The sequence below is a fragment of the Chiroxiphia lanceolata genome, chromosome 5 (assembly GCF_009829145.1).
Source record: "Chiroxiphia lanceolata isolate bChiLan1 chromosome 5, bChiLan1.pri, whole genome shotgun sequence".
Lineage (NCBI taxonomy): Eukaryota > Metazoa > Chordata > Aves > Passeriformes > Pipridae > Chiroxiphia > Chiroxiphia lanceolata.
The window spans coordinates 20,440,430-20,453,862 of NC_045641.1; the positions used below are offsets into that span (position 1 = coordinate 20,440,430).

The following is a 13,433-nucleotide window of genomic DNA, read 5'->3' on the forward strand; positions in this document are numbered from 1 at the left end:
CTGATTACTCTGTAAAGAATTTCTTCCTAATATCTGACCTAAACCTCCCCTGGCACAGCTCAAGACCATGCCCTCTTGTCCTGCTGCTGGTTGCCTGGGAGAAGAGACCAACCCCCACCTGGCTACAACCTCCTCTCAGGTAGTTGTAGAGAGTGATGAGGTCTCCCCTGAGCTTCCTCTTCTGAAGGCTAAACAACCCCAGCTCCCTCAGCCTCTCTTCATAGGACTTGTGCTCCAGTCCCTTCACCAGCCTCGTTGCTCTTCTCTGGACCTGCTCCAGCACCTCAATATCCTTCCTGAACTGAGGGGCCCAGAACTGGACACAGCACTCGAGGTGTGGCCTCACCAGCACTGAGTACAGGGGAAGAATCACTTCCCTGGTCCTGTTGGCCACACTGTTCCTGGTACAGACCAGGATGCCATTGGCCTTCTTGGCCACCTGGGCACACTGCTGGCTCATGTTCAGCTTCCTGTCAATCCAAACTCCCAGGTCCCTTTCTGCCTGGCTGCTCTCCAGCCACTCTGTCGCCAGTCTGTAGCACTTCATGGGGTTGTTGTGACCAAAGTGCAGGACTCGGCACCTGGCCTTGTTGAACCTCATCCTGTTGGAATCAGACCATCTTCCCAGCTTGTCCAGGTCCCTCTGCAGAGCCCTCCTGCCTTCCAGCTGATTGACACTCTCCTCCAACTCACTGTCATCTGCAAATTTGCTGATGGTACACTCAATCCCCTCATCTAAATCATTGATAAAGATATTAAACAGAACTGGGCCCAACACTGATCCCTGGGGGACACCACTAGTGACCGGCTGCCAACTGGATGCAGCACCATTCACCACCACTCTCTGGGCCCAGCCCTCCAGCCAGTTCTTAACCCATCACAGAGTGCCCCTGTCCAAGCCATGAGCTGTCAGCTTTTTCAGGAGTATGCTGTGGGAGACAAAGGCTTTGCTGCAGTCCAGATAGACACATCCACAGCCTTCCCCTCATCCACCAGGCGGGTCACCTGATCATAAATGGAGATCAGGTTGGTCAGACAGGACCTGCCCTTCCTAAACCCGTGCTGGCTGAGTCTGATCCCTTGTCCATCCTGTAGGTGCTGTGTGATTGCACCAAGGATGATCTGCTCCACCTGGATGATCTGCCTTGCCAGGCACTGAGGTCAGGCTGACGGGCCTGTAGTTTCCCGGGTCCTCCTTCTGGCCCTTTTTGTGGATGGGCGTGACATTTGCCAGCTTCCAGTCATCTGGGACCTCCCCAGTGAGCCAGGACTGTTGGTAGATGATGGAAAGAGGCTTGGCGAGCTCTTCCGCCAGTTCCCTCGTCACCCTTGGGTGGATCCCATCTGGTCCCATAGACTTTTGGGGATCCAAGTGGCTCAGCAGCCTGCTAACTGTTTCCTCCTGGATTACTGGGGGGCTATTCAGATTCTTATCTCTTTCTACAAGCTCCAGAAACCAGCTGTCCTCAGGACAACCTGTCTTACTGTTGAAAACTGAGGTAAAGAAGGTGTTAAATACCGCAGCCTTTTCCTCATCTTTGATAACTATATTCCCACCCATGTCCAATAAAGAATGGAGGTTTTCCTTGCCTCTTCTTTTGCTGTTGATGTATCTGTAGAAGGACTTTTTGTTATCCATCACAGAAGTAGCAAGATTAAGTTCAAATTGTGCCTTCGTCTCTCTAATTTTCTTTCTATGTGATCTAACTATATTCCTAAACTCTTCCTGAGCAGCCAGCCCTTTTTTCCATGATTGGTAGGCTCTCTTTTACACCCTAACTTCCTTCAAAATCTCCTTGTTCAGCCAGACCGGTCGTCTTCCCTGCTGGCTTGCCTTTTGGCATCAGTTGTCATGAAAGGAATGAAATCTGAGTTCAGATCCTTTTTTCCTACCTTTGAGAAGGGAACTGAACTAGTGCCTGAGCTACAGGCTTATCAGGACAAAACCTCTCTTGTTTTAGCTGCTCTAGTTTTGCTCAGAGCTACTGGAGCTCCTACTGGAGTAGGGACTGAACCCCAACCATTTTTCTTCCAAGACATGTGCACTTTGTTAGGGAAATGGTTCCTTGCTCATGCTCTTGTCTGCACATCTTTGCTATGAATGCCCTTAATAGCTATCGGTTTATTTCCTTGAGTAAGTTGGGCTGATGTTCTCCAGGGCACAAGAGTTCAGAATCCTGATGACTCAGGGCTGTTTTATCAAACAAACAACTGCAGTTGCTGAGAGTGCAGTTGCTAATTACTGAGCTGGTATTACACTTACCTAAGCAGTGCTAGAAGTGACTGTTCAGGAACAGCATAGATTTATGGTAAAACAGTCATGGCCCCTGCCTTGCTTTGACTATTCAGAAAAATTTATTTGGAAGCTGAGAAGCACGCATGACCAGAGCTCAGCCCATCTGCCCACTCACTCCTACTAGCAAAGGTGCTCTCACTGATCAAAGAAAGTACAGGTATTTCTTAAACAACACTTGGGCAGCAGTGAGCCTGTCAGCTTCAAACTTTCTCTTCAGCTTTAAAATAAAAGATACAGTTTCTTCTGAGTGTATAGTCCAGCAACTTCTGGCCCAAGAAAGACATGACTTCTGTGGTATATCTGGCCTCAGTGCTGAGCACTCCCCATCCTTCTCCCTGATCTTGGCTCCCTCCCTCCAGGATTTTGGAAACACAGCCACAGAGGTCCCTTGAAAGAAAGAAGAATAAATGCCTTTTAACCTATTGCTAAGACATAAAAAAAATAGAAAAAAAGGCATGTTGCCTATTTGGACTGTACAAGCTCATGTACATGTGCAATTAGAGATAGCATTGTTGGCTTCCGTTAGTCTTAATTAGACGCAGATTGATGGGCAGCTCTCACTCTGCTCTGCACTAGTGCAGCCTCACCTTGAATATTGTGTGCAGCTTTGATCACTGCAAAATAAGAAAGATATTAAGCTATTATAGAGTGTCCAAAGGAGGGCAATGGAGATGGTGAAGGGCCTTGAGGGGAAGCCATTTGAGGAGCAGGTAAGGTCACTTGTTCTGTTCAGCCTGGAGGAGACTGAGGGGAGATCTCATTGCAGTCTACAACTTCCTCGTGAGGGGAAGAGGAGGGGCAGGCACTACTCTCTTCTCTGTGGTGACCAGTGACAAGACCTGAGGGAATGGCCTGAAGTTGTGACAGGGGTGGTTTGGGTTCAATATTAGAAAAAGGTTCTTCAATGTAGGGTGATTGGGCGCTGGAACAGGCTCCCCAAAGAAGTGGTCACAGCACCAAGCCTGGCAGAGTTCAAGAAGCATTTGGATGATACTCTCAGGCACATGTCGTGACTCTTGGGAATGGTCAGGGCTAAGGGTTGGACTCAGTGATCCTTGTGGGTCCCTTGCAATTCAGCGTAGTCTGTGATTTTGTGATTCTATGGTCAGTAGCTCTTCGCTATGGCTCTTCTTGCCCTGGAAGTATTCAGCAGCAACACTCAGTTCTGCTTTTTGGCCTCTTTAGATCTGGAGGTTTTCACAAAATGCACAGGCAGTTCACCTCATTAACAAGGAACTGTTTCTGTACTGGCATGCCTGGATGATCTCTGATCACTCTAGCCAGCATGGGAGGTGTTAGGTCTTCCAGGTTCAGTTTTATGTGTCCTCACAACAGTCTTTATAAACATCAAACACCAATAAGTGTTCACAGCATGAAAAATGGGACAACCCCCCCCACTTGTTTGCAGTTTTCTTTTTGCTTCAGGAAAAGATTTTCTTTTGCATCTAAAAGCACAGTCTTGTCTGCAAGCCCAGCCACCAACGCATTGTCACAGGTTGTTTGGGGACACAGGACTTGCCCTGTATGTGACTCAGGGTTCATCTGCAGTGCAAGAGGAGGTAGCTGAGGTTTGCGCATCACCCTGACACATCCCCTCTGGACATAGTGATTCATATCTCTGCATCTGCTCTATCATCCCTAACTTGGCAGATGAATCTACACAACGTTGCAACATGATACTCTTTTCGTCTCCTAAGAAAGTCCTGGACAAAATAGAAGGTTCTAAGTGGTTTATAGGTGAGCAGTGTGAGCTGGCCTGATACCCTTACTCTGTGGAGACACCTGAAAGCCAGTATGCTGAGCTTATGACAATTGTTTCTTATACCCTCTTCCATTATTAATAAAAGCTCAGGCTCTGCTGATTTGGACATTTAAAACATATTCCTTTCCACCCAGTCTGTTTCAAAAATTATTGAGGAACTGAAATAAGCACTTCAGGTATAAGATTGATAGCCCAGACATAGCCATGGCAAAATCAGGTTGCCTGCTACCGTGTGCCGTTGTTTCAGCCTTCAAAAGTATTTACTCTCGTTGCAGGTACATGATAAGATTGGTACTGGTGAACTTTGGAGCTTGATGTAAATGTCTCATAGGACTGCAGCTGGTTCCTGGTGAGGCAAAATGGGAAGAGCCATATTTGCAGGACAGGTCAGGTTGAATCTCTGTTTGAATATGGCTTGTTTTCTCCTTGTTGATTATATTTTTATCAAAGGAAGCCATGATCCTGATTTAGTTGGCCTGGTGAAGTGACCATGGTCCTCCTGTTGCAGTGAGCCCTGTGCTGAAGCAAGCACTGACGTATACACAGAAAGCACTCAGAGCTATGTGATATTTAAACAGAAAGAAAAGGAAATAAAGCAGTAACCATTTTAAGATGACAGATTGATTTGCCTACCTAACATGTCGGCACTGAGTGCTGTATAACTGATAAAGTAAGTGATACAGTATTGCCCAATGTAGAATAAAATTATTCTTGTGAAAAATAATAGCTTATCTCCCAGTTGATACAGTGACATAGAAACAGGCCATGGCACACAGATGAACCCCAGAACTGGAGCAAGGGGGTGGAGGGAGAAGGAGAAGAAAGGGAAGGAGCAAAGCAGAAAGGAAGTGACAGGACAAGTGGAGGGAAAAAAAAAATCTTTTCATCTTTCAGCAATGATGAGCCTTTGATTCAGGTGGTTCATATGACAAAACCATCCCTACAAGGATCCTGCTGAGATATCGTACTTTCTGTCTAAACTCATGATAAACACTTGTATGAGACTTTTTTTCCCCCAGAGAAACAGAATAGCAGAGCAGAATGTTTTTTACTGATCCAGAAAGTTAAACTACAGAGAACATTAAAGTGTAGTAGAAAACTTTAAAATCTACACTGGAGGTATCTTACTCTGTATTTTTTTTTGGGGGGGGGGGGGCAGATGTAATAGCTCTTTTCCAGATATTGTGAATTTTGTCATTCTGAAAATAAAATACATCAGTTTGGACAAAATCAGGAGATTGCAATGCATGGACAAAAGCTTTCCAGATAGAAGAGAACTGATAACCTAACCTTTTTGGTAGCTATATTTCTTGGTCTATGTTATTTGTTTTCACCAAGGGTGTTTTCCCATAGCTATAATCCTAATATATATGTGTGTGTGCATGTGTATGTGTGGTAAGCAGTAGAAGAAAGAACTATTAGCTACTGTGAACACATTACGGAAGAAAGCAGGTGGTAGTTGTTTACCTGACAGTAGTACATCCAAAACTAGAAATGCTATACTGGAGAGATTGCAGGAACATTGTTACTGTGAAACTTTTAGTTTGTGCACTAGGAGCAATTGATACATAAGGTTGAGAAAGACCTCACAATATCAGTTTACTGTCTAGTTTTAAATAAAACTTTGCTGTGGGGAAGGAAAAAATGTTCTCAATCACAAGATCGGGGCAGTTGTGCTCTGGAAGTCTGAAAGTCTCTTTCTCCATCCCTTCACCGTGGGACTTGTATTTAGCCTTGCAGGTGATTAATTTCTGAAGTGACTGAAAATCCTGATGTAAATAAGTCAATGAAAACAGAAACATAAGAAGACTATTTATATGAAAGGAGAATGCAGTAAGCCTGGGAAGCAATAGCATCTGTATCACATACAGGCTGATAATAACATTACCTCTGGGATAGTTACATGCACGGGTACTCCTTTACTCCAGTAATTTAACTACTGCCTTGTAGCAATGTAATTACCCTGCTTTCTCTTTGAAGGCTAGTTGTGGTTTCAATTAATTTACATTCTAAAGAAATCTATTTTTTTTAATAATAAAAAAGGCTTCTCCAGGTCTTAGCAGGTCATCTTAGCAGGAGGTCTCTGTTAGGCCAGTGCTGGCCTGAGAACTGTGGATGAATATGATTCTTCTAAAAAGAGCCAAACAAGCAATTTAAATTCTCTGTCTGATCCACAGAAGTTGAGCAGCTTTCTACAGGCAGCTGTGCAGACAGTCACACAGTCATAGTTTTGTGGGAGGACAAAACATTCCAAACTGTTAGTCTATATTCAGCCTTCTTTCATGGATGTTTGTTGTGGTTCTGTGTTTGACTGGACACTTGGAAAGTGGTGGTGGGGAACAGCATCCCACCATCAGCTGATAACAAACTGTGATGATTGCTGTAGGTTGGAGACAAGAGTTCTGCCTTCCATTAGCAGGTTGCTGAACACCTAAACATGACTTACTGGCTTCTCCTCTCAAAAATGCCAGCAGTTCCAGTAATGAGAACATGAATGACCCAACTCAGTGTGGGTTTGGGTGATGTGCAGCCAAGAAGGCCTGGGTAAGAAATGTGTTTTCTGAATGGATTAGAAAAATACTTTGAGCGGATGTCTGTTCAGCGAAACTCTTCATTCTGGAAGCAGAAGGGTCTTTGCAAAAAAAGCAAATGTAAAATATGTGGAATGTGAACGTCCAAAGTGAAAAATGACTGTATACAAAGGCTGCAAATCTTTTTACCTAACTTGAGCTGTGCAGAAATTGGTGTCCAGTCTAATCTAACACTTTATCATACCACTGTGGATCTCTGTCACCTATCTGGACATGCCCTGTGCTCCCTCCCAGTTGTATAGGAACCATAGGAGATAAAGGCTGAAGAGAAACTTTTACGTAGCTCAAGTTAGGTGATATGAATTAGGACTACATCCCAGGAATCAAATTAATGCTGTTATGGATAGCTTGGATTCTGATATTTCCCAAGGTTGCTATTGCTTTTTCAAGAGATTACTTGGATGCATGCAGAAAGGGTCCATCGTTTCCCAGATTTCATCAAAACAATTTACACACAGGCTGCACAGAATGCCGAACTCTCTAGAGATCAGAGAAGGGCTAAAAAGCTCAATTTCTTTTAAGGTAACATTTCCAGGGGAAAAAATAAGGCATGTCCACTGAGACTTGATAACCTCAATGACCCAAAAGTTTGAGCTATTCTTACTGCAATCTCTCTGTTCCCTTAACAAAGATTTTTCACACTTATGAAGGTGTCACAAGCATGATGTGGAATGAACTTGAAGTATATGATTTTGAATAGGTCTTTCATTGCCTGGAAACCTTTAAAACAGGTCCTCTGTGTCTGCTCATGGCAGTTGTAGTGAAGTGAAGACAATTTTACCTAAGTAAAATAAGAAAGCAAAGTCTAAGCAAGAATTCTGTTCCTGAGTCTGAATTCCATTTAGTGCTAACTCCTTGCAGGATCTATTTTCGCTCTGTCAATAACAGCTGTGCTGTTTGCAGTGTATGGCTGAACAAATGTATTTTCAAATGTCTTCTTGACTCCTTCAAAATCTGTTGCACTTCACTGGTAGTACAATAAGCTGCTCAGCTGGGAGAAGTATGGAAGATGGGAACAAACTTGACTTCATTAATTTTGAGGGGAAAAAAAAAAGAGGCGTGTTTTTTTTTTTATTTATTCATGAATAAATCAAATTAGGGAATCTAGTTTTGTAACTTTTGGCTCCAGGAACAGTGATAGGAACAATAATAAATATTAGCTCTTATTAGTGGAGAACTCTCTTTTGATTACTTACAACTCTTTATTTGCATACACTGTTTGTTTAAATTGTACCCACGCCAGAAGTGCCTTTTAAAGCAAGCACATGAGGCCTTTCTCAAGGTCTCAGGGCACTGCAATATTTAGAATTATATACCACAAACACATGCATTAATTCTTACTTGACATAGTTACAATAAATCAAATTTTTACTCTGAAAATAAAGAGATTTTAAGTTGATAATTAAATAACTCATTGAAATTGACAAGAACAGTATGCCATGTTTAGAAAAATGGAAAATACTTTTTGCTCAAAAACATTAAAATTTAAGAGACATGGTTAGTTCCAAGGAATAGCTGCTAAATATGTTGATTAATGCCAGGCAAGGATGTAGCTAACTTTATTAACTCTGTAAATGCAAATACATATTTGTTCACCTGGACTAATTTCTGCGGACAGTGTAGGTGTGTCATTGATAGTCAATGTGCCCAGGGTTAGTTCCTGACACTGAAGTCAACTGGTATGAAACAGGCTATGTCCATACCATTAAACTTTCTTATCTGCCAAAATGGATCAGCTCACACAGTTTGCTTCTTGGGAGTGGTATGCTAATGCTTTAATTATGGCCTAGGACTTTGTGGAGGAGTATTTCTTGGCCCCAGCCACAGGTTTGGTTTGTGAGTGTTGACCCAGCCACGTCCTCTCAACTGCGTGCTGAGAAAGAGACTGTACATTGCTGTTCTGCTGTGCCTCTCAGGAAAAAACAAGGACATGGTGACTTGTCCTTGCCCTGATTCACTTCAAACATACAGAGTTGCTTTTCAGACTCCCTTTTGACACTTGATACCATAATGGTCAGAACTCCCAACCAGGTGCTTGGCCCCTACTGTCAGCAATAGAGATCATGGGGAAAATAGGAATAACAGGAGTGAATAAACTCATGAGTCATGATAAAGCCATTTGGTGTCCTCTCAGCTACTTCTCGCGGTCTTTTGTTCCCTCATCATCCTCTGCCTGTCTGGCATTTTCTCTCCTTTCTTAAGTAAGTTTTTGCAGAGGGGCCAGCAGGTTGGCCAAGGGGCTCAGCTGTGCTCTGTGGTGAGTCTCTGAGATGGCTGAAACTGGCCATGCTTGGCACAGGCCAGGCCCAGGTTTCTCCTCACAGAGGCCACCCCTCTGCCAAAATGTTGCCACGGACACCCCAACATGGTGTTCTGGAGGGGCAACATCAGAAAAGCCTCATCTGGAACATACTGTCCAAACTCTGAACATGTGCTTAACAGTTCACAAAATGAAACTCAGAACATAAACAACAAAAAAGGTTTCATTAATAGGATTAAATTTACCTTTTCTCTTGGAAATGACTTTTCCTGTCTGCTTTTCATGTCATGTTAACAATATGCAAATGGTGTTTCTCAGTAGGGTACAACTTGGTCAAACATAGATGTTTTTTGGCCAGAAGAAGAGTTTTCCTGCGTCATATTTTTAACCTCTGCTCTAGATAATAAAGGCAACAAGCTTCCTCAGCATTTCTTCCCAAATAAAACACCAGACAATTTTTGCTGTGCATGAAGTGACTGTAAAGAAAGGAACCATGAAACATGTACTCAGTTAATTTTTTTTTTTACTTATAAGTTTTGCCATACTTATGTATAGCAAAATTTGAACTAGGAGGAAATAGTGCCCAATACAAGGTTTTGAGCAAATTTTACATAACCATTGACCTCAAAACTACCAACAGCTATTTACAAATATCTTTATAGGACAAGAGAGGTCCTTGGATCATTTGAGATGGCTTCCCACATGCCACAGACTGTTAAGGATATTCTATACTGAAGTGATAGTAGTTCCTCCCAATAAGTTTTTTTTCTACTAAAAGGCATGTTTGAGAAAGCAGACTTAATTTGGAAGCCTAAATGATGAAGAGTAAAACTTTTCATTTTGTAGTTTCAGTGGTTAATCACTTGCTTTTTAAACATAGTTCTATGGTTGATCTATTTCTCTGCTGCCCTTGTCCCTCCCTTCATCCCTCATTTTTTCCCTCTCCTTTCCCTTTCTCTTTCCCTTCCTTTTCTATCTTTCACCACTGATTCTTGATAGGTTTTCACTGCTGGAATTAAAACCTATGTTACACTCAGTAGTTTCTTCTTTTGAAATGCTTACCTAATCACTCTTTGGTCATCATTTTGATAAGCTAAAGAGACCAAGCTTGTTATCTGTCTCACTGCAGGTCTCAAATAACTTCATTGCTTTATCTTTTCTAGGTTGTCAACATTCTTTTTAAAAATGGGCCTAAACCACACAGAGTATTTCAGTCTTCACTCACCATACCTATAGCACTTAATCGGTTTGTTAATCCTGTCCAACCTTCTCCTAGCTAATGTATTAAGCTGGATTTTGTTGTTACAGTTTTGGTCTATCATACTCTCAAGTCATTTCTTGCATCCGGTCCCCTATTCTGTAAGTCTAGCCTTCCCTTCATCTTTCTAAAAAGGAAATAATTTCTAAATATCCTTTGGCTATACAAATTTCTTTGAATGGGCTCAGAGGGTTTTATCTGTTGTGTTCTTCATTACCGTTTACTGCTTTTTCAGTCTTTTTTTTCTTGAATTGCGATTTCCTCCTTCATCATTTTCAAAAACAAAGGCATGATTAGTGAAACTTTCTTACTGATGATCCTCTATTGGCAGGGATGTTTTCCAGAATTTACTTTCTACCTTATTGCATTTATGTTATATAGTACCAATTTTTAGATCAGTGTAATGTTGTATTAATTTAACAGATCTATAAAAGACAAAGATAATTGTGGGGCTATGACACAATCAAAATTGTAACATAATTTTAGAAGCAATTCAGGTATTTGACAGGAACTATTTCCCTAAAACCATGTTGACAAGAGTTTATCACAATCCTGTCCTTTAAATCTTTTTAAAGTTGAATCAATGAAAAATGATATTTACTGATTTCAGAAGGAAGGTAAGAGAGAGAAGTTCACAGAAGGAGGTAAGTGGATGCTCATGGTACAGCAATGAGGGTAGATTGCAATATTTGTTTAACAAGCTGTATTCTGGTTCTTTTTTCTAGCTGCAAGAAGGTTTTAAAGAAGGTGAAAGCATAGTGATGAGAAGTTTTTATTTTACGTCTCTGAAATAAAAAAACAGAGTCAAGGCTGTATCTAAAATTGTTCATACAAGTAAAGAAAGGGTTAAAGAGAAAAATGAGATTAACAACCCCCCAGATTCTCATTACTATCCCCCAAAGGCCTGTGTTTGATAATAAGACAAATGTGAAATTGGGAATTAATGAACAAATTTTATGTGCTGCATGCTGAGTCTAATAATGAAAGCATGGGTGGCTGGGCCTATCTGCATTTGTGGGGCTGTAAATATCAATGACAGGAGAGCAGATGGACTGAAAGGAGTAAGCTTTACTGTGGTGGCTGCCACATTCCTACCTTTAGGGTTGTGGAACCCACGGTGACAACCCTGTGCCTTCAGAATCCCAGAGATGTCACCTGCTCAGGCAGCAAAAACCTGGCTGAATCACATCCACTGTGCCTTTCCTGAATATCCCCTTTTTTCAATTTCCTTGTTTTCTCTCTTCACTTTTCTTATCTGGTTGTTTATGGCTTTAATGGAAGCCTGTTTCAGCTGACTAAACTTGAATCCTTTCCAATGTTATTCTGAGTCTGTGGCCAAAAAGGAAACTAAAAGAAGAACCTTGATGCTTGTATACATCTATGACTGATAAGGCTGTGCATGCATCTGTCATTCTTCAGCAGAGAATTGCACCAGAAACAGAGGCTGCATTTGTTATCTCTTACTTTTTTGTGACTCTTTCTAGTTTGTGTTCAGGAAAGCCAGATCAGACTCCAAGAGAAAATAAAGCAAGGTGCCACCCACCTCATCTCATAAGTTTTTCTCCCCTTGCCACTTCCTCTTGCCTTTCGCCTTCTCCATTCTCTCCTTCATCTTCTGACAATGGCTCTTGTATCATCATCTCTTGTGTTGCCAAATAGAGAAAGAGTTGGTCCTTTGTATAATTTTTCTGAAGTTAAAAAAGAGGCTCAAAAGGTTAATTTTCAAATTAAAGCCTTTGTTGATGCTTTTAAATGCTCAGATTGGTACTTGGGTTTTTATTTTCTTCTGCCTCTTTTTTTTTTTTTTTTTTAATCCTTGGTTTAAAAGCTTTAATCCTACCATAGGAAAAAGTCCTCATGAAAACTCTGCACTTCAAACATAATCTACTTGCTTATCTCTATACAAAGACAGGTACATTCAGTACATTTGTACTCTGGACCAGTTCATGGCTCATGGCTAGGCTTCGCGAACGAAGATTTGGGAAGGCACTATCCACATTTGCTGCAGGCACGCTGGTGGCTTATGAGGCCAATACGTGATAGACATATCCGATTGCAAAAGGCGCAGCAGAAAGACTCCTTAGATGGTGTATTTTGCAAGATACGGTTCTTTCTGCGTTGCCTTTTTTCCTCGAGAGTGATCCTGCGTGAGTTCTCAAAGGAGACAGCTGCGTTATAGATGGTGTGTCTCCAGGCCTCCCGATTGGAGGCCAGAGTAGACCAGTTATGGTGATCAATATGGCCAAGGCTGAGATGTTGTTTCAGGGAGTCCTTGAATCTTTTCTTCGGGGCTCCTCTCATGCGGCAGCCAGTGGCAAGTTCACCATAGAGCAGGATCTTAGGGAGGTGGTGGTCCTTCATCCTTGAGACGTGCCCTGCCCATCGCAGCTGCGTTCTCAGTAACATGGCCTCAATACTAGTGACAGCTGCTTGCTCTAGTACAGATGTATTGGTCACAAAATCTGACCAGTGGATGTTAAGGATTGTACGGAGGCAGCGCTGATGGAAGCGTTCTAGGAGACGCAGGTGGTGGCGGTAGATGACCCATGATTCGGAGCCGTATAGGAGAGTAGACAAGACTATGGCTTTGTAAACACTGATCTTGGTGCTTTTCTTTAAGTGTTTATTACGCCATACTCTCTTGTGGAGTTTTCCAAAAGCATTATATGCCTTAGCTAACCTGTTGTCTATCTCTCCGTCGATCTTACCATCTGAGGAGATGAGGCTACCAAGGTAATTAAACTGTTGGACTGATTTGAGCTCTGATTGGCCAATGGTGATGTGGGGATGATGGAAGACTACCTGAGGTGCAGGTTGATGGAGGACCTCTGTCTTCTTTAAGCTGACTTCCAGCCCAAAGAGCTCAGCAGCATCTGCAAAGCAGGATGTTAAACGCTGCAGGGCTGCTTCTGTGTGGGCAACAAGGGCAGCGTCATCAGCATAAAGCAGCTCCCGGACAAGATGGTTTAAGGTCTTGGTGTGGACCTTCAGTCGCCTTAGATTGAATAGACTTCCATCAGTACGGTATCGAATGTAGATGCCATCCTGATCATCGAGGTCTGCTCTGGACCAGTTAATACTAAGGAAATGAACTCTGGACCAGTTAATACTAAGGAAATGAACATGGCTTATTTTTGCTGAGAGCTCTCTAGCATGTTACCTGGGAGATTGAATTACTTTTTCATAAATCACAGAATCATAGAATGGTTTGAGTTGGAAGGGACCTTTGAAGATCATCTAGTCCAACATCCCTTCCCTGGGCAGTG

General features: G+C 42.3%; 1 long non-coding RNA gene across 1 annotated transcript; it reads right to left on the minus strand.

The window, feature by feature from the left end:
- Positions 1-2,440: 2,440 nt before the first annotated feature.
- LOC116787372 lies at positions 2,441-11,362 on the minus strand. Its single transcript, XR_004357274.1, has 3 exons — positions 11,263-11,362; positions 2,786-2,910; positions 2,441-2,683 (listed from the first exon to the last, which is right to left on the minus strand). It is a non-coding gene; the product is annotated as an uncharacterized LOC116787372 (long non-coding RNA).
- Positions 11,363-13,433: the final 2,071 nt, after the last annotated feature.